Source organism: Protopterus annectens, chromosome 6.part0, assembly GCF_019279795.1.
Source record: "Protopterus annectens isolate FY-2018-M chromosome 6.part0, PAN1.0, whole genome shotgun sequence".
Taxonomy (NCBI): Eukaryota; Metazoa; Chordata; order Ceratodontiformes; family Protopteridae; genus Protopterus; species Protopterus annectens.
Window position 1 is genome coordinate 1,920,720,875 of NC_056737.1, and position 23,236 is coordinate 1,920,744,110.

Sequence of the window (23,236 nt, forward strand, 5' to 3'; positions counted from 1 at the left end):
CGTGACCATCTGGAACTTTTCCTTTTTGACAAAGGTGTTTAGTTTGCTGAGGTCTAAGATGGGCCTCCAGTCCTGTTTTCTTTGGAACTAAAAAGAACCTGGAGTAAGTTCCGGATCCTATATGGTCCGCCAGGACTGGCTGGATGACTCTTTCTAGCAGCCTTTGAATTTCTATGGCTGCTAGATTCCGCCGACTGGGCAGAACGTCTGGGATTCTTGTACGAATGGAAGGGGATTCTGAAAAGGGAATGATGTAACCTCTGGTAACTATGCTTTTTACCCAAGAATCTGATGTAATTCCTATCCAGGCGTCTGGGTATAAAGCTAAGCAACCCCCGACTGCCTCCAGAGCAGGACAGTCGGGCCTCCTCTCAGGAGCGCTGATAGGGCTTGTCAAGGAACTGCTCCCTGTCACCCTGGTTCTGTGGACCCCCTCTGCTGCCTGGGCGGCATCTACCATTATACCTACCTCCTCTGCCCCTGGATGGGGGTTCACTACGTGTGTTCTGGAAAGCTCCTTAGGACTTTCGGAACCACATTTTTCCACCTTTCTGCCCTTTGGGGTATGGTCTAGTGGGGGTGGAAAAATGGACTCCTACGGCAGATAGTGTCTTTCCTTCCTGCTCACACCTAGTGAGTGCCTCCCTGACTTTAGGCCCAAACAAGGAAGAGCCATCGAATGGGGTATTAAAGGAAGACTAGAAGGCTTCCACAAAGGAGCATAAGCGCATCCAGGATCGCCTCCGCAGAGCTATCGCTGAACTTGCTGCCTGGCTCGATCCATCAGCTGTATAAGAAATGAGCCGTACTGACGTTGGATGACCCGGGTGTTAAGCTGTGCCGTCACTTTCTCAGAAAAAAATCACCTGTTTTACTCTGTAGAGGATCTCCAAGCTCTTTGAGGAGATCTCGTTGAAGATGGGTAAAGTGGGTTAAATAGTTTAAATAGTTAAGCGATCTCATTGCAAATGTCACAGAACTAAAGATGCATTTCCTGTATCTGTCCATTGTCCTAGAGTCTTTATTAGAAGGATGAACAGAAGAAGAGGTTTCTGACCTCTCTTTCTTGGTGGCCGCCCCCACCACCATGGCATCAATGGGGACTCCCTTTGTAAGAAAAGACCTATCTTGAGGGGAGGTGATAAATTTGTTGGGCCTCCAAGGGACCGGTTCCATGGAATCAGGAGACTCCCACGCCTTTTGAATGACCAAGTCCATTAATTCGTCAAAGGGCGGAGTAACCCAGGAGGTGGAAGGTTGAGAACCAAAGGCCTTCAGGAGCACTGACTCATCCTCAGTAGGGGGTAAGGGACTACCAGTCACCCCTCTGCCTTAATATTTCCAGGATGTCTGCAAATGAGACATCCTCAGAGGAGGACTGTGGGGACCCTTCTGATTCCTATAAGTCAGTGTCGGATGTTAAGCATTCCTGAGGGGAAATCCAAATGCCTCCTCTTTCACAGTCTCTTTCTAGGGACTTCATCAGTGGGGGCGTTTGGTGAAGTCTCATTCAAGCAGGGGTCACTCAATGGGGTTACCTGAGGCTCTGGTTCTCGATGCTTGGTAGGGACCTGCGGTGTAGGGACAGAACATGGCCCTTTAGGGGAGGAAGAGGAAAGATCCGAAGAGGTAAGGGTCTTTGCAGACATGACCCTCCTCATGACATTGAAGGCACCGGTTTCCCGACCCAGGGAGTCGGCCAGTTCCGAAGAAGATGGCAACCTCCCAGGGGCAGAGACCACAGGCTCTGAATCAGAGGACGGAACAGAGCTCATTTGCGCTGAAGCCCCAAAAGGGAGAGTCGGAACCGAAGCATCGGTTAGACTCCCTCCCCCGGAACCAGCGGGAGAGTGTGGGCTCTGAGACTCTTCGATTGGAACTGAAGTAGTCAAGGTTGACGGGGCCGAGGGCACTGGAATAGGCCTCGGCTCCGAGGGTTCCACCACTATCAAATCCTCTCTTTCCGGCTCCGAAGGCTCAACTGGCCTCGGAGGAGGAGCAGAAATCGTGGTAGGGGGGGTTGTAGGCTTCGAAGTCAGTTGGGTCGAAGCTGAAAGCAATTTGGCCAGGGCCGGATTCACCAAAAGCCTCTACACCACACGGTCCACATCGATGTCGGAAAGGGTACCGGAAGAACGGGTCGAAGAAGCCACTGACTTAAGGATCGGGGACTTAAACTGGCTCCAACACTACGATTTGGCTCAGAGGTAATATTTCGGTGCACGGCTCCGAAGGCTGCGGAGCCGGCGACCGAGTCTTCCCAGAGGTGCTTGGAGCAGAAAACTTGTGCTCCGATGAAACCTTAGAAGACTTCGACCCCTTCGAGGACTTGGAGGTCTGGTCAGTCTTGTCTAATGCTTCTTGAAAGTCTGGCTTCAACAGCCCTCTATCCACCAATTTCCTTCGCCTTTCTAATAAAACCCTGCCACTGACTGAATGGCAGATAGAGCAATCCTCTTGCAAATGTAGTGGACCCAAGCACTACACACAAGAAACGTGGTTATCGGTGATGGACATCTTCTGTCCACAGTCACACCTTTTAAATCCTGATTTTTGTTTCTCAGACATGATATCAAAGAAAACACACAAATATCAGATCCCTGATAAACAATAATGTCAATAAAGTCAAAAAAACACTAAGAACTCCTAGAAAGTTCAGATCCCTGAACTGCAATTGACTACAAGAATTATTTTATAAGGTCTTGACACAAAAACATTCAGATACAACAAATCTAAGCATTTATGAACAATGAGGGGATAGGGAATTAAATTTAACAGAGCCCTGTCAAGTAAAACGCAACTAAAGAAAGGCTAAAGGCCTAGCAGCAACCGCTCCGAATTAGAAAGACAAAAAAAATAATATATAGTTAAACTCACTGAACAACAATTACGAGAAATATGAAAAGTCTCACAAATATCAAATCCCTGATAGTCTAAATAAGTAATTATATATTTTTTTAAGAAGAAAAAAAGGTTACTGGCCCAAGCTTCCTCCGAAGATCGTGCGATCTACTGCAGCGGCAAACTAGATCTGGGGTTGGTAGGAGAGCATCATGGGATAGAGACTGTGCCTCGAGCTACTCAAAGATCTTGAGCTTGGAAAGCGGCCGACTCAGAGCCGATGGATCGGCTCCGAACCCACATGTAAAGAACAAATAGCGAGATTGAACAACATGACATCGAAAATTTCAGGTGTCGGATGACCGGCACTTGCGAACTGCTTCTGCTTCGGGCATTGCACGGCAAGAAAGACTGATGTAATGGCATTGGCTGCATGTTTTATACCCCTGACGACCTGACGTCATGGAAGAAGGGACAGCAACCGACGCAGGACCCAAGACTTTGTTAATCAGGCCGACTGAGGGCTACTGCAAGCAGATAACCCAAATGTAATGACTGCAACAGTGAAACATGAAGAACATCACTTGGGAGGTGGACTAGTAGGATATTCCAGAGCACAGACAAACTGAAAGAGGCCTTTGATCTGGAATGTATGCCAATTTATAATGTGAAATGAAGATGCCGACCTTAGACCAGACATCTGCTGCACAGATATCATCAAGAGGTAGTCTGGAAAAGAAGGCTATCGATGCAGTTACTAATCTAGTAGAATGGGCTTTTGTGGTACAGGCAGTGATAAACCCCTTTGTTTGTGAACATAAAATATACACTCAGACAACCAAAGGGAGAGTGCAACTTCAGATACGCCCTTTCCCATCTTAACGGCAGACTAAGGGAAAAACAACTGATCAGTTTTCCAGAAGATTCTTTTCTGATGTAAACAGAATCTTAACTGAGGGTGAACATTTAGTAAATGTAATGTGTATTTGCCTTTGTCTGAAAATTTGGGGAAAACACAAGGAAAATGTATGGATTGGTTGATAGAAGATTCAGAAGCCACCTTTAGAAGAAGAGAAGATCTGGTTCTCAAACACACACTGTCTTTACGAAAGACCACGTATAGTGGTTTTGCAAACAAGGCATATAGCTCAGAATTCCCCCTTGCAGAAGTAACAGCGACTAAGGAGAGTTTTCCATGATATAATTTTTTAAATCAACTTTGGAGGCAGATTCTATTGGATGGCTACTTAGGGTCTGCAGTAAAAAAGATGATACTCCTAAGGAGGAACTGAGTCTCTAAGGGGGGGGGGGGGAACAGGGACAAAAATGTTCCCCTAAGGAAGGCTTTAAATAGTCTTAAAGAAACAATGGGTATACATTTTCTCACCAATGTGAAAGAAGATACAGCTGTTAATTGTACTTTGATAGTGGAACAGCTAGCTCCATTCTGAAAAAATAGGCCATGAATTCAAAAATTGCTAGAAGAGGAGCTGGAAAAGGATCAAGACTGTTCTCAACTGTCTAGATGCAAAACCTTTTTCATTTATTTTTGCAAATCGTATATGTAGAAGGTTTCTGTGAAGTTGTTAGACTATGAGCACATGAGGATGAAACCCTGGATTACCTAGCCATCAATTGAATTGGAGAAACCATACATTCAACTTGAGGGATTGAATGTTTGGGTGAGGCAACCCTTATAGGCGGACAGAGAAGATCTGGACCAGAGTCCAGCATCCACGAATGGTGTACTACACTAGGCCCCAAGAAGGGAAACCATACTTGTTAAGGACATTAAAGGGCTATGAGGTTGACTGTGATTTTATTTGCCCGTGCTTTCTGTAAAAATTTTGGAATCCAATAAATTGGATGGAAAGCATAAAGGAATCCTGGTGGCCAACTGTAGGTCAAAGCAGCCCTCCGGGGACTTCCCCTCCCGGCAAGATCAGAGTGAAGAACTTGCTGAATTTGGTGTGAGGAGATGCAAAGAGACTGCAGCAAAGTCAGCCCCAAAGGCCGAATATCTGATCTGTGACTACTGTATTAAGAGACCACTCATGAGGAAGAAGGATGGACCTGCTCAGTCTCTCCACTAACACTCCCCCAGGATATGCATTGCTATTTGACAGCAGTGAGAAGACATCGCCCATTGCTATACTTTTATGACCTCTTGACATAATGCATAAGATCTGGTTCTTCCCTGCTTGTTGATGTACCCAGACTACTGCCATTTGTTGTCTGTCTTGACAGATTATCACATCCAAGGGGAAAGTGTCCAGAAAGGCCTGCAATGCTAGGAGGATTGCTCCCACCTCCAATAAACTGATGTGAAGACTGGCCTCTGATAGCGGACCACATGCTTTGAACGGTCTTTCTCAGGTAGTTACCCCCCATCCCCAAAGAGAAGAGTCCATGGTCACAGTGGCTTGGGGAAGTGGAAGGCTAAAGGCAGCCCTTGTGAAACTTGTGGCTCCAACCACCATCAGCTACGTGACCTGCAAATTGTTAAAAAGACATGGGTTGCTGTCTTATTGACTACTAGACTGCAAAAGGCATTGGTTCACAGTTTCATAGGCATTTACTAGGCTAACAACCACAAGGGCCTTTTTAAGCCTAGCCATGCATCCCAAATCTCTGACAAGTTCTGGTACCCTTAGTAAGTGTAAGCAGGGGATTGGGAGGTGAAACATTTATAAGCAGGGGCCTGGGAGATGAACCATTAGAGACATAGGTGCCAAACCAGAGATCAATGCTCTGTTTCCCATCCAATTGTCCAGGTTACACTTGAATTGGGTTAGGGAGGAACTCTGTTTCACATGGATGGGGAGCCTGTTCCAGAGAAGAGGCAGTGTCTGGGATACATACCAGTAAACCAATGCCCAAATGGAAAAGCCAGAAAAAAGTCTCACCAGTAACCACAATGTTTTCAGCTTGACACACTCGGCACCAATAAAGGCAGCTCTCAAGTACGAAAGACACATAAATAAGAAATCCTCCACAAGTAAAATCAATAGAATTTATTCCAAAAGATTAAGCTCTTTCATTTTCAAACAGGAAACGTCATCAAAATCTAATTACACTGCATCCTGTCACTCTTATGAAATCCTAACCTACACCTCATAGGTTAAAACCAATATAAATATCATTAAATACACAACTGTGCATATAACTGTGCATTTAACTTGTACAAATATAAAATAATTCCAATACAAGGTAAAACGTGTTAAATTACATCCACGTTACTGAAAAATATATAAAAACAATTTGTTACGCAACATTTAAAGATTGTCTGCCCTTAATTTTAGGGCCGGAGTCAATGAATTATGGTTATTAAGTCCTGGATATATGTATGCGTCCAGGTGCAATTGCAATACTAATTCCCTAAATTCTAATCTACTTTCCCAATCTCCTCCCCTTTCTTGAGGTTTTACCATCTCCACTACCCAAAATTTAAAATCAGCATGTGACATATCTAGTTACATGTCTAAATAAAGCATTGGCTTCCTTTTTCCTGGTTATCTCGTACATATGTTCATAAATTCTCCGTTTCAAACTGCGCTCCGTCTTGCCCACATAAAATGCCCAACATGACATGCAATGTGTCATATACATCACTCCTTTTGTATGACAGTCAAAATATCCTGATGCTTGACATGTAATGTGGGGGACTGGTATCCAAAGTTCTTCTGTACTGGCTACAAAGATACACTGTGGACACCTCCCACTTTTTTGTCCCCCTTCTCCGTCAACCTTCTCTCTAATAAATCTTTCAAGTTAGCGTTTCTCTTAAAGCTATATTTTAATGGATTACTGAGCACATCCAACCTGTTGGGCATACCACTAAATATGGTCCAATACTTATTCATAATGTTACATATCTTACCTGTGTCCTTATTGTATGTTGCTGCCATATATGTTGCATTACTATTCCTTCTATTAGCTCTATATATTGTAGCATTGTCCTGATCATTTTCCTCTGTGTTGGTCAATAATGGAATATATTTGGTCTCCCATCCTATTAATATTTCCTCCTTTAACATGTAAATAACATCTCTGGGGTACTCCCGATCCAGAAAAAGACCAACAATGTAGTCTAATTCACTTTCCAAATCTTCCTTCACTGAAGTCATATGAGCAGTTCGTACCATCTGCCCTTTCAAAATCTTTTTCGTTTGTAACATAGGGTGGTCGCTCCCATAATGCAAGTATGAATTTGAGAAACAAGTTTTATGGGACACCTGTATTATGTATCTTTTGTTTACAAAATCTTTCCTAATGTTAACATCTAAATAGTGTACTTCGTTCTCCCCAGTATCGTGTGTGAACTCCAAGAAATCTGTAGAACCATTAAAATAATTCATGAATTCCCTAATTAATTCCTGGGGTCCCTGCCAAACAACAAAAATATCATCCAGGAACCTATAGTATACTTTGATATATTCCATAAAGACACAGATGAAAACAAAATGTTTTTCCCAATACATCACCACTATATTAGCGAATATCAGGACACATGGTGCACCCATTGCAACACCATCTAACTGGTGGTAATATTCTCCTTGATATTAAATAAAATTGTTCCTCAAAACCAATTCCATATTTAGGTTCATAGGCAAGCACTGGTTATCTGCCCAAGGGCATCTATAAGCTTAGCCAGAATGTGTTGGCTTTCGACGGCCCCTTGGATTAGTTCCCTGTGGCTCTGGTCCAGCAGAGCCATTAGTTCCCTGTGCCTCTGTCCAACTGCAGTGATCCCCGGGGTAAATTTTCTGTTTTCCATCCACTCATCAAGGTTTCTCTTGAAGAGTGTTAGTGAGGGGCTCTGCCTAATGTAGATTGGAATCCTGTTCCAAAGCATGGTGAGTCTCTGGGACAGGAATCTATCCCTCCAGCACATCCTATTTACCATTGTGGCGAGGTTCAGATCCCTAGAGAGTGTGGCTCTCGGGGATTTGTTTTTTTTTTTTTGGGTGGAGCATGTCAATCAATTCTGGGTTGGACATGGCCTTGTACGTCAGGCAGAGATCACCTTTGAGTAAGCGGTATGCAACTGAGTACAGTTGTAGTTTCTTCAGTAGGGCTGCATAGGGCATCTGTTTGAGGCCAGTAATCCTCATGGTGAGGTACTTCTGTCATATTTCCAGCTATTGCAGGTGTCTTGTAAGGTACATCCCAAATGGGGCGTTGTACTCTATGATGGGTGTGATGAGTAGAGGGGCACAATAACCTCTTTTGTTCTAGATGCGAACCCTTTTGTGATTAGGTGGGCCACATAGAAGGATTTTCTAACCACCTTGGCAATATGATTATCAAAGGAGAGATTACTATCTACTTGGGTCCCCAGATCCCTTATTACATTTTGTCTATTTAGGGGACTACACTACATGAAAATCATTTGTATCTAATATCCTAAAGTCTGCTATCATTTCTTCAAACCATTCAAGTCCCACTTCCTGAGGGATAACAGAAAACAAATCTTTTACATCAATAGTGAGAAAACATAAATTAGGGTTACATTCCAGTTTAGCTATCTTAGATAAAAAAAAACATGAATCTATTAATATATATGGATACATTCCATAAAATGCTTTCAATTTCCTAAACACATATATTCCTAGTGGTTGAGTCTTGGAGCCTGACGATGTAACTACAGGTCTTGGGGTGGGGTGGGGGTGGGGGGGTCACTCACATCCTTATGAATTTTCGGTATCCCGAAAATACCAGGAATGAATGGCTTATCCACCTTCAAAAAACTGAATAACTGTTCACTAATTATTCCTTGAGATAAATTACCTTCCAGGATCATATCTATTTTTTTGTATGCTATATCTACTTCTCCTCGTGATGCCTGCACATACCTTCCTCCTGTATTCAGGGTGTTCAACATTTTTGCTGAATAATTCCATTGTGTCATGATCACTACTCCACCCCCCTTGTCAGGTTTCATTACTCAAACTGTATTATTTCTCCTTATATCTCCCAATGTATTTTATTCTCCACTGGTTAAGTTCTTAATGTAGGTCCTTCAGGAATTAAATATTCCTCTGATCTCTCTAGTTATTAAAGTTTCATAATTTAATTCAGGGTGCAATGGGGGTTACTGGTGAGACCTTTTTTCGGCTTTTCCATTTGGGTGTTGGTTTGTTTTGTTTGGAATGGCTACACAAGGTATCCGAGGGGGTTTCCCTGAGAGACAGAAGTGAACAGACATTAACTGAACTGACTAAACTTATTCAACTGTTTTTACCCTCTGAGAGCAAGTCAGAAGGTCAGAAAGGTATGTGCAGGTATCATGAAGGGAAGTAGATATAGCATACAAAAAAACAGATATGATCCTGGAAGATAATTTATTTCACGGAATAATTAGTGAATAGTTGTTCAATTTTTTTGAAGGTGGATAAGCCATTCATTCCTGGTATTTTCAGGATACCGAAAAATCATAAGGATGTGAATCCCCCCCGAGACCTGTAGTTACATTGGCATGCTCCAAGACTCAGCCACTAGGAATATATGTGGATAGGAAACTGAAAGCATTTTATGGAAATGTATACACATATATTAATAGACTCATGGGACTTTTATCTAAGATAGCTAAATTGGAATTTAACCCCAATTTCTGTTTTCTCAGTACTGATGTAAAAGATTTGCTTTCTGTTATCCGTCAGGAAGTGGGACTTGAATGGTGTGAAGAAATGACAGCAGACTTTAGGATATTAGGTACAAATGATTTTCATGTAGTGTTGGAAAATATGGAATTGGTTTTGAGGAACAATTTTATTTACTATCAAGGAGAATATTACTACCAGTTAGATGTTGTTACAATGGGTGCACCATGTGCCCCAATATTCGCTAATATATTGATGCTGTATTGGAAAAAAACATTTTGTTTTCAACTGTGTCTTTATGTAACATATCAAAGTATACTACAGGTTCCCGGACAATATTTTTGTTGTTCAGGTGCACCATGTACCCTGATATTCGTTAACATAGTGATGCTGTATTGGGAAAAACATTTTGTTTTCAACTGTGTCTATATGGAACCTATCAAAGTGTACTAAAGGTTCCTGGATGATATTTTTGTTGTTTGGCAGGGACCCCAGGAATTAATTAGGGAATTCATGAATTATCTTAATGGTTCCACAGATTTCTTGGAGTTCACACACGATACTAGGGATAACGAAGTACACTAGATGATAGCATTAGGAAAGATTTTGTAAACAAAGGTACGTAGCCCAGGTGCACCTGAAAACTTGTTTCTCAAATTCATACTTACATTATGAGAGCGTCCACTCTATGTTACAAAAGAAAAAGATTTTGAAAGGGCAGACGGCACGAGCTGTTCATATGACTTTGGTGAAGGAAGATTTGGAAATGAATTAAGACTATATTGGTGGTCTTTTTCTGGATTGGGGGTACCCCAGAGAGGTTACTAACATGTTAAAGAAGGAAATACTAATAGGGTAGGGGATCAAATATATTCCACTATTGACTAACACCGGGGAAAATGATCAGCACTATACTACAATTTATAAAGCTAATAGAAGGAATAGTAATACAACATATATGGTAACAACATACAATAAGGACACAGGTAAGATATGTAACATTATGAATAAGTATTGGACCCTATTTAGCGGTATGCCCAACAGGATGAATGTGTTCAATAATCCATTAAAATTTAGCTTTAAGAGGAATGCTAATTTGAAGATTTATTAGAGAGGGTTGACGGAGAAGGGGGATAAAAAAGTGGGCACTTTCAAATGTGGGAGGTGTCCACAGTGCATCTTTATAGCCAATACAGAAGAACTTTGGATACCTGTCCCCCACATTAGATGTCAAGCATCACGATATTTTAACTGTCAAACAAAAGGAGTGGTTTATACAGCATATTGCAAATCATGTTGGGCATTTTATGTGGGCAAGACGGAGCGCAGTTTGAAACACAGAATTTATGAACATATGTACGAGATAAGCAGGAAAAAGGAAATCAATGCTTTATTTAGACATGTAACTAGATGTGTCACTGCAGATTTTAAACTTTGGGTATTGGAGATGGCAAAACCTCAAGAAAGGGGAGGAGACTGTGAACATAGATTAGAATTTAGGGAATTAATATGGCAATTGCGCCTGGACGCATGCGTATATCCAGGACTTAATGACCATAGTTCATTGACTCCGCCCTAAAATTAAGGGCAAACAATCTTTAAATGTTACATAAATTGTTTTTACATATTTTTCAGTAACTTGGACGTAATTTAACATGTTTTATCTTGCATTGGTATGATTTTATATTTGTACAAGTTAAAAGCACAGTTATATGCACAGTTGTGTATTTATAGGTTCATAGGTTCATACTAGGCTATCTGCCCGAGGGCATTTACAAGCCTAGCCCATAGTTTTGTGGCTTACGCCACCCCTTTAGTATGGGGAACTATACCCATTATTTTGCTGTGCCTCTGTTGAGCAGTGACACTGAGGTAATCCCTGGGGTATATCTGCGATCTCCCATCCATTGGTCAAGATTTAATGATATGTATATTGTTTTAACCAATGAGATGTAGGTTAGGATTTTATAAGAGTGGCAGGATGCGATGTAATTAGATTCTGATGAAGTTTCCTGTTTGGAAATGAAAGCGCTTAATCTTTTGTAATAATTTCTATTGATTTTAGTTGTGGAGGACTTCTTATTTCTGTGTCCTTCGTACTTGGGAGCTGCCCTTACTAGTGCAGAGTGTGTCAAGCTGAAAACATTGTGGTTCCTAGTCATACATACCTGCATCTCCAGCAAGTCCTATTTATATCACAGGCAAGGTTTAAGTCTTAAGAATGGCTAATTCTGGTGCTGTTTGTTTTGCAGATACAGGAGGTCCATCCGAGTGGTGTCTGACAACACTCTGTATGTCAGACATAGATCTCCCTCAACAGTCTGTAGGAAACAGAATACAGAGGATAGGGCCTTGAGGTGGTCTGCACAGGACATGTTAATTATACCCTGTATTCTTTTACTGAGGAACCTTTGCGGACATTCCAATTGTTGGATATGCCTGGTTACATACATACCAAAGGGGGGCACTGTACTCAATGATAGGTCTGATGAATGCTGGATACAGTGGAACAATGACTTCTTTGGACTTAGATGCCATACTTTTGTTTACAAGTTGCACAACATAGAATGATTTCCTCACTTCTGTAGACACTTGATGGTCAAAAGGTAGATTACTGTCTGTGTCCCCCAAGTCCCTGACTACTGGGTCAACTCTTACGGATGTGTTTGTCAATACGATAGTATCCTTCAGAAAGTCAGCCACCCCTGGAAACTTATGCATTTCTTGGCACTTAGTTTTAGTTACTGCTCTGGCACCAGTTGTCAGCACTTTCTGGACAACATTTGTGCCAGTGGGTGATTCAATGACAGTTCCTTGTTTGTAATATGCAAACTTAGTCAGCCAGAGGCCAATGACGTTGGCCTTGACTTCAGGGAAGCAAATGCCAAAAGAAGAGAGGTCCCAGGACTGATCCCTGAGACAGAGTTCTTGTAACTGACCTCTTTGTGGAGGTGGGCTCCTCAATTCTAACTTCCTGGGTCCTGTCAGCCAGCTGGCTATCCACCTGGTGACATAAGGGTCTGTACCTAACCTCTTAAGCTTGTCAACAATGCCTGAGTGGGGGATTGCATCAAATGCTTTGGCCACGTCAAGGTAACAGTTTGAACCATTTTGCACTCATCCATTGCTCTGGTGACCTTCTCAAGGAAGTCCACCAGGTTAAGTAGGCATGACCTGTTTTTGATGAAACCAAATGGGGTTGGGTCCAGAGTCTGGAGGTTTCCTGTTGATCATTTCCACAATAATTTTTTTCCATAACTTTGCATAAGAGACTAATGAGACTTATGGGTCTGTAGTTTCCAGGGTCTGTAGATGGCCCAGCTTTGAGCAAAGAGATAAAGAGATGACTGTTGCTCTTCTAGATTCATGAGGTCCGAAGCCTTTTTGGAGGGTACAGTTAAATATCAATTCCAGAGGCCTGATGGATCATATTTCATGCTATTTAGAAGGCATCTTGGGATACTATCCGGGCCCACTGATGCAGTGTTCTTGGCTTAGAGAGAGCATTAAGGACCTGTTCCCCAGTAATAGCAGGGAGAGCTGTATTTGATGGTATTTCCCGTGGGAAGGTTCATAGGTTCATACTAGGCTATCTGCCCTAGAGCATTTATAAGCCTAGCCAGAATGTGTTTGGCTTTCGCCACCCATTTTAAATTTATTTTGCTATGCCCTTTTTCGAGGTTAGTATACTGTGCCTCTGTCTAACAGTGACACAGAAGTGATACCCGGGGTAAACCTACGATCTCCCATCCACTCATCAAGATTCCTCTTGAAGAGAGTCAATGAGGGACTCTGCCTAACCTGGACTGGGATTTTATTCCAGAGTGAAGGGAGCCTCTGGGTTATGAATCTGTCCCTCCAGCATGTCCTATTTATTTCAGTGCTGAGGTTCAAGTCTCTCGAGCGTAGCTCGATGGGATTTGGATTTTCTGAGGAGCAGCATGTCCATTAATTCCGGGTTGGACATGGCTTTATACGTCAGGCACAGATCGCCTCTGAACAGGCGGTATGCCACTGAGTAGAGCTGGAGTTTCTTTAACCGGGCAGCATATGGCATCTGTTTGCGCCCTTTGATCCTCTTGGTGAGGTACTTTTGGGGTCTTTCCAGTTGCTGCAGGTGTCTGGTAAGGTACATCCCAAAAGGGGTATTGTACTCAATTATGGGCCTGATGAGAGATCAGTAAAGAGGCACGATGATGTCCTCCTGATCTAGATGTGAATCCCTTCATGATTAGGTGGGCTATATAAAATGTTTTTCTAACCACTTTGGCCACGTGGTTGTCAAATGAGAGATTGCTATCAACTTGGGTCCCCAGGTCCCTAATTACTTCTTCTGTACTTAATGGATTACCACCTATGTGGTAATTTGTGGGCACTTTGTTTTTGCCAAAGGGGATGACTATACACTTTTTGGCATTTAGCTTGAGGCCATGGCTCTGGCACCAGTTGTCTGTTTCTAGGAGGCCCTTTTGGAGGATGTTTGTGTCGGCTGGAGAGTCGATTATGGTGCCCAGTTTGCAGTCATCTGCGAACTTGGTCAGCCACAGTCCTTCTGTGTTGGCCTGTACCTCCTAGAAATATATACCGAACAAGAGAGGTCCCAGGACTGAGCCTTGTGGGACACCACTTGTAACTGGTTTGGAGTCTGACATGGCTCCAGCAATTCTAACCATGTGGGTTCTGTCCTTGAGCCAGTTTACAATCCATCTAGTGACATAAGGGTTTATATTTAAGCTGGTGAGCTTATCTATAATTCCCGAGTGGGGTATTGTATCGAAGGCTTTTGCGAGGTCCAGGTAGGCTGTGTGGACCACCTTCCCCTCGTCAATGGCCTTGGTGACTGTTTCAAAGAAATCAACCAGGTTTAAGAGGCAGGATCTGCCCTTAACAAAGCTGAACTGGGTAGGATCCAGTGTTTGTAGGTCCCCAATATCTTTATTTATGAGGTCCATGATGATCCTTTCCATAGCTTTGCAGACCAAGCTAGTCAGGCTTATGGGGCGATAGTTTCCAGGATCCGTTGAGGCACCACCTTTATGGAGAGGGACCACTGTTGCTGTACGCCACTCTTTGGGCACATATCCTGTAGTAAGGCTGAGACTGAACAGTAGTTTTATGTTTGGGTTTAGCTCTTCTTGGAGTTCATGTAGGGCGCAGCCCGGGACACCGTCTGGTCCCATTGATGCTGTGTTTTTGCTTTGGAGAGGGCGGCTCTTACCTGAGCATCTGAGATGTCAGGGGGGCAGCACTCTGCTGGGATAGATATTTGCCCTTTTGGTGGGGAGGGGGGGAGAGAAGTTTGCGCTGAACCTGTCAGCTAGGATGTTGGCAATGTCTGTGGGTTCGGTGTATTTTTTGTCATTGTGGACTAATTCTGAGCATATCCGGGAATTCCCACCCAGGTTCCTAACATAACTAAAAAAAGCCTTGTGATTATCCTTAGTGTCCTGTGCAATTTTTCTCTCGAAGCTGGCCTTAGACAATTTTATGTGTGCCTGTAGTTTTTTGCTAATACTGATCAGTGATGCCTTCCCTTTTTGGGATTTTGCTCTATCATTTAGTAGCTTCCTCCTTCTATTGTACAGTTTGTTTATGGCTGGGGTCCACCAGATAGGACGCCTGCCTTTGGAGGATTGGGTCTTGGTTTTATTTGGGATCGCATGATCCATGCATTCCTGAAGGTGTTCATAGAATGCGTTTATAAAGGATTCTGCGGTCTGGGCCGTATTTTCCATAGGCCCGGGGGCTTTGAAGGATTCCACCTCAGTTTTGAGGAGTGTGAAATTTGCTTTAGAGAAGTTTTTCACTGTGGTTTTCTGGGCAGGGGGTGGGGTCGGGATGTGAATATCCAGTGTGATTAGTTTATGGTCTGATCTTACCAGTGAGGGATACACTTCTGGTCTGGAGCATAGAGTCCCCATGTTGGTGATGATCAGGTCCAGTATATTTTCCCCTCTTGTGGGAGTGGTAACAAGTTGTTCCATAGCATTTGAGTTTATAAATTCTAGGAACCTTTGGGCTAGGGTGTTGGAGCTAGAGTAATGCTCCCAGTCTATGTTTGGGTAGTTGAAGTCGCCCAATATAATGGTGTTTGGAGAGACCTTCATATTTTCCAGTGTTCTCAGGAAGGCCGAGTGGGGTTCCTGGGTTTGGGAGGGTGGTCTGTAGCAGGCTATAAACTGGAAGGCAGTTTTACCCACTGTTAGTTGCACATGGATAGTCTCTGATGCTTCGTGCTTTGCCACCAACCTGGAGGTGTGGGTATCTTTGATGAATATCGATACTCCCCTCCTTTTGTGGTTCGGTCCAAGTTTTGGGGCCGAAAAGCATGGTATGAGGTATAACCTGGTAGTGCTGGGGTGCTCTCAGGAGCCCTGAACCAGGTTTCTGTTACTGCACAGATATCGATGTTCTCCATGCTAAGGAGAGTTTCGAGTGCGTGCATCTTGAGGTTTAGACTTCTGGCGTTGAGTAGCATTACTCTTAGTTTCTTATCCCTTGTGATACCTATGGAAGTGGGTTTTGTCTTTTGAGCCTTGCCTAAAAAAGGCACTATGGGGGTAGCAAGAGCCTTTGCCAATATCCGAAAGCCCAGGGGTGACAGGTGCAAGCCGTCTCTAACGAAGCATCGTGGCTTGTCGAGCATATCATCCCAAGCTGACAGGCATTGGATCCCCTTTGAATGACACCAGTACTTAAGCCAATTGTTGAAATTGATCATCTTGTCTTCATATTGTGGCATCATTCTTGGTGAGGGTAAGATGCTACTCAAGGTCAGGCTCATACCGGCCTGGGCTACATGCTCAGAGAGCTCCTTTATGTCTCTTTTCATGTAGTCCAGGGAGTTACGTCTCAGGTCATTCACACCAGCATGGACAATGACCGAGTCATATTTGTACTTGCCTTGGAGTGACCTGAGTGCTTGTGTTATGTGGCGGATCCTAGTGCCCGACAGGCTGCTCACCGTGACCCTCTCCTTGTTCAGCCTGGTGAGCGGGACGTCAATGTGCCTGACGATAGAGTCACCTATTACAAGTGTATCAGGTGTGTTGTTTAGTCTTAAGGGCTGTGACTGTTCGGCACACTGGCTTTGTGAGATATGTGTTGCACGTGTTTTGTTTTGGGGTAGCGGCTGCTTGGGTGTCTGCTTTGGAGGTCTCTGCTGCTTCGGCAGATCTTTATTTAGAGCCTCCGAGTATGTTTTTGTGTGATTATGTGTTTGGTTTGCTGTCGTGGTAGGTCTATGTGAGACTGGAATTGTAGTGGGTGTGGTTCCGTCTCCTCCTGACTGGTTATGCCAGTACTGAGTTGAGAGAGCTTAGCCTCCAGTTTGGCTATATGGTTGCATCTCTCACATGTGTTGGAATTTGTTGGGAGGAGGAGAGGGTTGTCTGTGTACATGAGGCAGTTGTAACATTGCCTCAAGATTCCCAGATTCACCAGCTGGACCGGAGAGGAGATTGACAACTGATCTTTGGACATGCTAGAAAATATTGGGAATTCCTTAATAATTGAAAACCAGGGCCAGTGGGGAGTGAGGGTGTAGTGCTTTTAATTTTTAGTGCTGACTTATATAATTGCTTTAGTGAGCAAGTGCCAGGTAACTTAAGTGCAATGTGTTACAGGTAACTTAAATGCAAAAACGACAAACAGTAACTTTCTTTCAAGTGAAACAAGGAAATAAGTACAGTAAGCAATGCAGATATCACTAGTGATCCACAGAAGCACTGAGAAGCCGTGTATTAGGTGGAATTAGCGTTCCAGGAAATAACAAGCAAACAAACAACAAGCATATAAACAAAGCTAGATTCAGCAGGCCTGGATCTAGTCTATGCTACAGCAAACAAGGTGTACCAATTTCAGTAAGATACAGTTCAAATATTCAGGCACTATAAACCTTTAACCAGAAATTCCCAGCTCAGAAGGGCAGAGTCCAGCCTCTTCTCCCACAAGAGTGCAGACCACAAACCTTCTTAATGTAAAATAACTGGCCTGAAGCCCAAGTGCTTAAACCAGAACTAATACACGTTAAGAATAACAGACACTGGGCTCTCAATCAGCAGTTCCCAACTTAGAAGGATGTAAGCTACCTGTCCTGCCACCACAGTGCATGCCACAAACCTTCCTAATGTAAAACAACTGGTCTGAAGCCCAAGTGCTTAATCCAAAAGACTTAGAATGATAGCTACACTTTAATCAAGTTACTACCAAGCAGTAATAAATACAATTGAATACTTTAGAGAATGCCTGGATTAGTGCTCAAGTTACACAAACAAAGCTAGATCCAGCAGGCCCGAATCCAGTCTATGCCACAGCAAACAAGGTGCACCAACTTCAGTAAGAAGCAGTTCAGATATGCATGCACTATAAGCCTTCAACCAGAAATTCCCAGCTCAGAAGGGCAGAGTCCAGCCTCTCCTCCCACAAGAGTGCAGACCATGAACCCTCTTAATGTAAAATAACTGGCCTGAAAGCCCAAGTGCTTAAACCAGAATTAATACACTTTTAGAATAACAGACACTGAGCCCTCAATCAGCAGTTCCCAACCTAGAAGGATGTAAGCTACCTGTTCTGCCACTACAGTGCAGACCACAAACCCTCTCAGTGCAAAACAACTGGTCCGAAGCCCAAGTGTTTAAACCAAAAGGCTTAGAATGAGTTACACCAAGCAGTAATAAATACAATTGAGTACTTTTAAGATGATGCAAAAGTAAAAAAAGTAGGTAGAAACACAAGTACAGTAAAAGCAGATGAATTTTTTTTCTGAACAAGTGCTGAGATCAAAGAAACAGATTTGAGTGCTGAAACTAGAAAACTGGCTAGTTATAAGAAAAAAAAAACTAAGCTAGAAGGCTTCCCTCCAACAAAGAAGGGCTTGGGGGCTCAGAAGCCTACAAATAGTCTATACCACTTAACAGGAAAGGCAGGAAACAAGCTTAAATTTTTTTTTGTTTCCCAGATGCTCTATGTTGACTGTGAGAGATAGGTAAACTTGGAGCTGAATTTGTTGGCCACTAGTTTTGCTATACCTTCTGGCTCAGTATAGGTGGCTTAATTTACAATGAGGTCTGGACACAATAGTGCATTGCCTTGGAGGTTGCGGATAAAGCTAAAAAATGCCTTGTGGTTGTCCTTAGCTTGGGAGGTCATATTTACCTCAAATTTCACTTTGGTATATTTATTTGTACTCTGAGTTGCTTGTTTAGTTTGATGAAAGTGCTTTTATCCTGCTGGGTTTCTGCATCTCCTAATTTTTGCCATGATTTTCTTCCTTCTGTTATAAAGCCTACTTTATACCTACTCCACCAGGGCGGCTTTTTTTTTTAGTTAGTTCTGTACTTCTTCCTGGTGGGTACAGCTGCCTCTGTGCAACTATTAACATGCTTGTATAGGGTTTCTGTGAACAGCAAAAGAAATAGATGATGTGTAGAAAATATAAATGAAACACACAACAACGAAGTAGAACACCAGGTAAATTTAATCCTGGTACCTCGACTTTTCGCCTTCAAGGCAAAAAGCCCCGGTACCAGGATTAAATTTACCTGTTCATCTACTTCGTTGTTGTGTGTTTCATTTATATTTTCTGTGAACAGTTCTGTATAGTCAGCCGTGTTCTCAGGGTTCATGGGGGCTTGAAATTTTGTCAGGTTATCACTTAATATTACGAAGTCAGCCTTAGAATAGTTACTCAATATTCCAGGCTTAGCTGGGGTTCCAGGTTTTATTTTTACTTTGAAGGAGATTATTTTGTGGTCTGACCTTACCAGGGAAGACATTACACTAGGGGGTGTGCAGCACTCTCCCATACTAGTGAGGACCAGATCCAGTAATGGTTACACCCCTTGTTGGTGTACTGACAATCTGGTCCAGGGAGTCTGTGTTTACAAAATCCAGCAATCTCTGTGCCTGTATGTTTGGTGTCATATAGGATTCCCAGTTAATAGTGGGGTAATTAAAGTCACCCATAAATATGGTATTGGGTTGGATGGTAAGTATTTAAGATAAGTTTACAAACATGGTATGGGTTTCCTGGGTCATGGAGGGGGGGACCTACAGCTTGCAAGGAAGTGGTACTGGATTTTGTCTATGGTGATTTGAATGTGGAGAAGCTCATATGCATTGTCCTCTTTGACAAGCCATGAGATGTATTTATTTTTTATGTAAACAGACACACCTGCACCTTTAGTCCTTGTCTGTGTAGTAGCTTGTCAAAATGTGTGGAAGGCATTACAACCTTGCACTGTTGGTGTGCTCTCAGAGGCATTAAACCATGTCTCAGTGACCACACAGATCTCAGCATTCTCCAGGGTGAAGAGAGGTTCTAGGGAGTCCCGGGTATTACATGAGAGTCTACTGTAGGACTCCAATGTAGTAACTGGCCAAGGATCCTAAAAGATGGAGAACTGTTTTGCTGGTAGCTTCTGACAGGACAAGATGATCAAGGGCTTGATGCTGAATGGATATGAGGGGAAATTTGGCAATTTGAAGCTGTGTGTCAAACTGAGTGCCTATGAATTCTAAAAGATTGGAATGGATGAAATTTGGACTTAGCTAGATTCACTGTTATTCCGAAGTCTTAACACAGGTGCAGCAAGGAGTCCAAGTCCCTGGCTTAGATGAGAAGATCTCTGGTACGGGCAGTGATGAGCCAGTTATCTAAGTAAGGGAATACCCAGAAACCCTGCAGTCAGAGACAAACTGCTACTACTGCTACTGATATGGTGAACACCAAGGGAGGGCGGTGGTGAAAGCAAAGAGCAAAGCTTTGAAATGAAAATTGCTGACTCCCAGCCAAAAGCAAAGATACTTCCTTGGGCATCTGTCCATCTTTATGTAGTAGTATACATCCTGAAGATCTACTGAGCACATCCAGTTATTCTCTCTCAGCAGAAAGAGAATAGCCTGTGCCATGACCATCAAGAATGTCATGTTCTTACAAAATTGGGTCCAGAATTGGCCTTGTGCCCCAATATTTCTTTGGCACTAAAAATAATCTTGAGTAAATTCTGGATCCTCTCTGGCCAGGTGAGAAGTCTTGGATGACTTGATAGTATAAAAGCTTCCTTATCTCTGAAGTGTCTGCTTATTATCAGCTGCACCCATTTGTCTTGAGTCCAGGTCTAACTTGTTGGACACAGGGATAAGCACCCTCCCACAACTGCCTCCAAAGTGCAACAGTCAGGCAACTATTCAGTAGCATTGGAAAGGCTTCTACAGAAATAACCTCTGAAACCTTGATTCTGTGGACCACTTCTGCCCCTAGGATGATGTCCATTAAAAAAAAAAAAAAAAAAAAAAAAAAAAGTTCCTCTCTCTATCATGGGGGGGATCTGTCTCCAGAAACGTCAGGTGAAAAACCTTGGAATTTGCAGAACCAAATTTTCTTACCTCCTTTTTAATTTCGGGAAGAGGTCCTTTGATGAATGGAAAATTTTATCCCTACTACATACCAGGCTTTACCTTCCTTTTCACTTCTACAGACTGTGTCCTTCACTTTAGGACCAAACAGTGTTGATCTATCATAAGAGGAGTTCACAAAGGACATCTTAAAATGATCAGGGGCAGCTCAGAACCTCATCTAAGTACGTCTCTTGATGGATATGCCTGAACTGATTGCTCTAGACACACCCATCTTGGCACTGGAGATAAGGCACACACAAATATTAGTCAAGGACTAGAGGGTGGTGAGCTGCGCATTAAAGAACTTTCTTTGATCCGCAGGCAAGGCCCCAGGGAGAGATTTGGAAATTTTCTTGGTCAAATCTCTCTGATATGCACCGTTCCAAATATTTCAGTGCCTTACAGACAAAGTATACGAGGTGTACAGGTGCTTCCCAAATCTGTCCAACACACGACTCCTTGTTCACTGAATGGACAGAGGAATTTTCTTCTGCTAGTTCCTTCTTTATCAAATTCACATACTCCATTCTTCCCAAATGTGTCTCCTGTAGCACTGATATTTGAACTCTGCATTTGCATTTTTTAAAATAATTATTCTTTCCTCTGTCTCTGTGAGACTATTCCCATTCTAAGACAATATGGAAAATGTCATTATAAGTCATCATTATTCTCATCTATTATATATATAAAACAGCTTTTTCAAATGTTTATTTCTAGCTTTTGTGATACATGCATCCATTAATGTTTGGCAGATTGATCCTTTATACATTTTCTCCAATCAGCAATGGAACATATGTAACAATATACATTACAATTTTTTTGTTTTAATGAAAACCCTTAAAAATAAAAATGAAAAAAATACACACCAGAACACCTTCATAATCTATTAACTTAGTACAAAGACAGAAAACTATGTACATCTTCAAATAATGAAGGCTAACCCTCCAAGAACTGTCCTGGTTGCAAACTCAGGCCTCAACTAATCTAAGGTTGAGGTTATCCATGCCAAGACAGTTTACTGCCCGTGCTTCTACTTATTGCTGTCTGTTCTTTTTTGTCTTTATTCACTTCCAGATGTGAAAAATAACTTTCATGCTTTCCAAAAACATTAACTCTGGCTGTGAAGAAACAGTGCTTTGACTTTTTTCTGACTTATAATCAGCTAGTCTCCATGGAAACATTGAGGAAAATGAAAAGGCAGTCTTTCGGTGCAGGCTTCTAAAGACAAGTTAAAACATTTACTGCTAAAGAAAAACTTCTCATTATGTTTAGTGTTCTCTTATTTACTTGTTTCCACCAAAAACGTATTAGATTAAGTGAAGGTCTTAATCCAGGCATTCACCTGTGCAAAAGGAAGAGAAAGCATATCAGCTCTGCATGTATTATGATCTGCGTACATTTGCATAATATTTCAGCCTATTAACCACACTTTTTTGCATAGCCTTTTTCTCTTTTTGCATTTTATGCCTACATTTCTTAATACTAAAAAAGAAAAAAGGCATTTATTTTAGTACCTAAAACCTATAAAAACAAATAAAATGATTTACTATAAAACACACAATTTTCACCATGAAAAGTTTCACAGAAATACTACAAAGAAAAGGAATTTTTTCGCTTATAGCGACCCTCTTCCTTCCTCTTGCCCTCTCCTCAGAGTCTTTCCAAACATTAATGATATGAAGAAAGGTAAATGCTTTTCAGTTCCCCACAAGTTTAACAAAGTCAAACAAAGTCTACACTTTAAATTTTTCTTATACGGGCATATTTTGCAAATGATGCTTTGCAGTCTCATTTATTCACTAATTTCTATGCTGCTGGTCTTCTTCCTGTTCATCTCCATCTCTCAACTTCATACTCCGTTCAATTCCAAGGTACTCTTGATGTTTCTAGTCTACTACTGTGCTTTTCTCAGTCTCTCGAGCATTTTCCTTTGGAGTGGAAAATGTTTCTCTGGCAAAGTCTCTCCATGTGCTTTATTATCAGAAGAATTAGAAGCAGAGTCCCATTCTGCTTGATGGCTCAGTTTTTGTAGGGCAATCTTTATTTTCTCTTTAACTTGTTTTGCATCAAAAAATGACTGATCCTACAGGAAAATATATTCTGAAGACAGATTGAGGAGTTTGACTCTCACACTGACTACTGGAATACATTTTTTCACTGTACGTCAGGCAGAAGAGAAACAATAACTTTCCACAAACACTAGTAGTAGTTTCCAAATTTTAATACATTTCACTTTTGCCACAGTTTTGTCAGGATTAATGCTTTCTAATGGCAGGTTTACATCTTTACTAATACAGGTCTTGGCTGCCTTCACATGGCCAGATTGTGAGCATACATACACAGTGTGGCATTTTAATTAACAGTTCCTGTTGTGGAACACCTGTCCAGTTGCT

The 23,236-nt window shown here is 42.2% G+C and overlaps 1 protein-coding gene across 1 annotated transcript in view; it reads right to left on the reverse strand.

Moving 5' to 3' along the window:
• The window catches only part of RETREG2 (reticulophagy regulator family member 2), a 1,615,599-nt gene that overhangs the window by 237,730 nt on the left and 1,354,633 nt on the right, over positions 1-23,236 (reverse strand). The gene's annotated exons all lie outside the window — the stretch shown is intronic.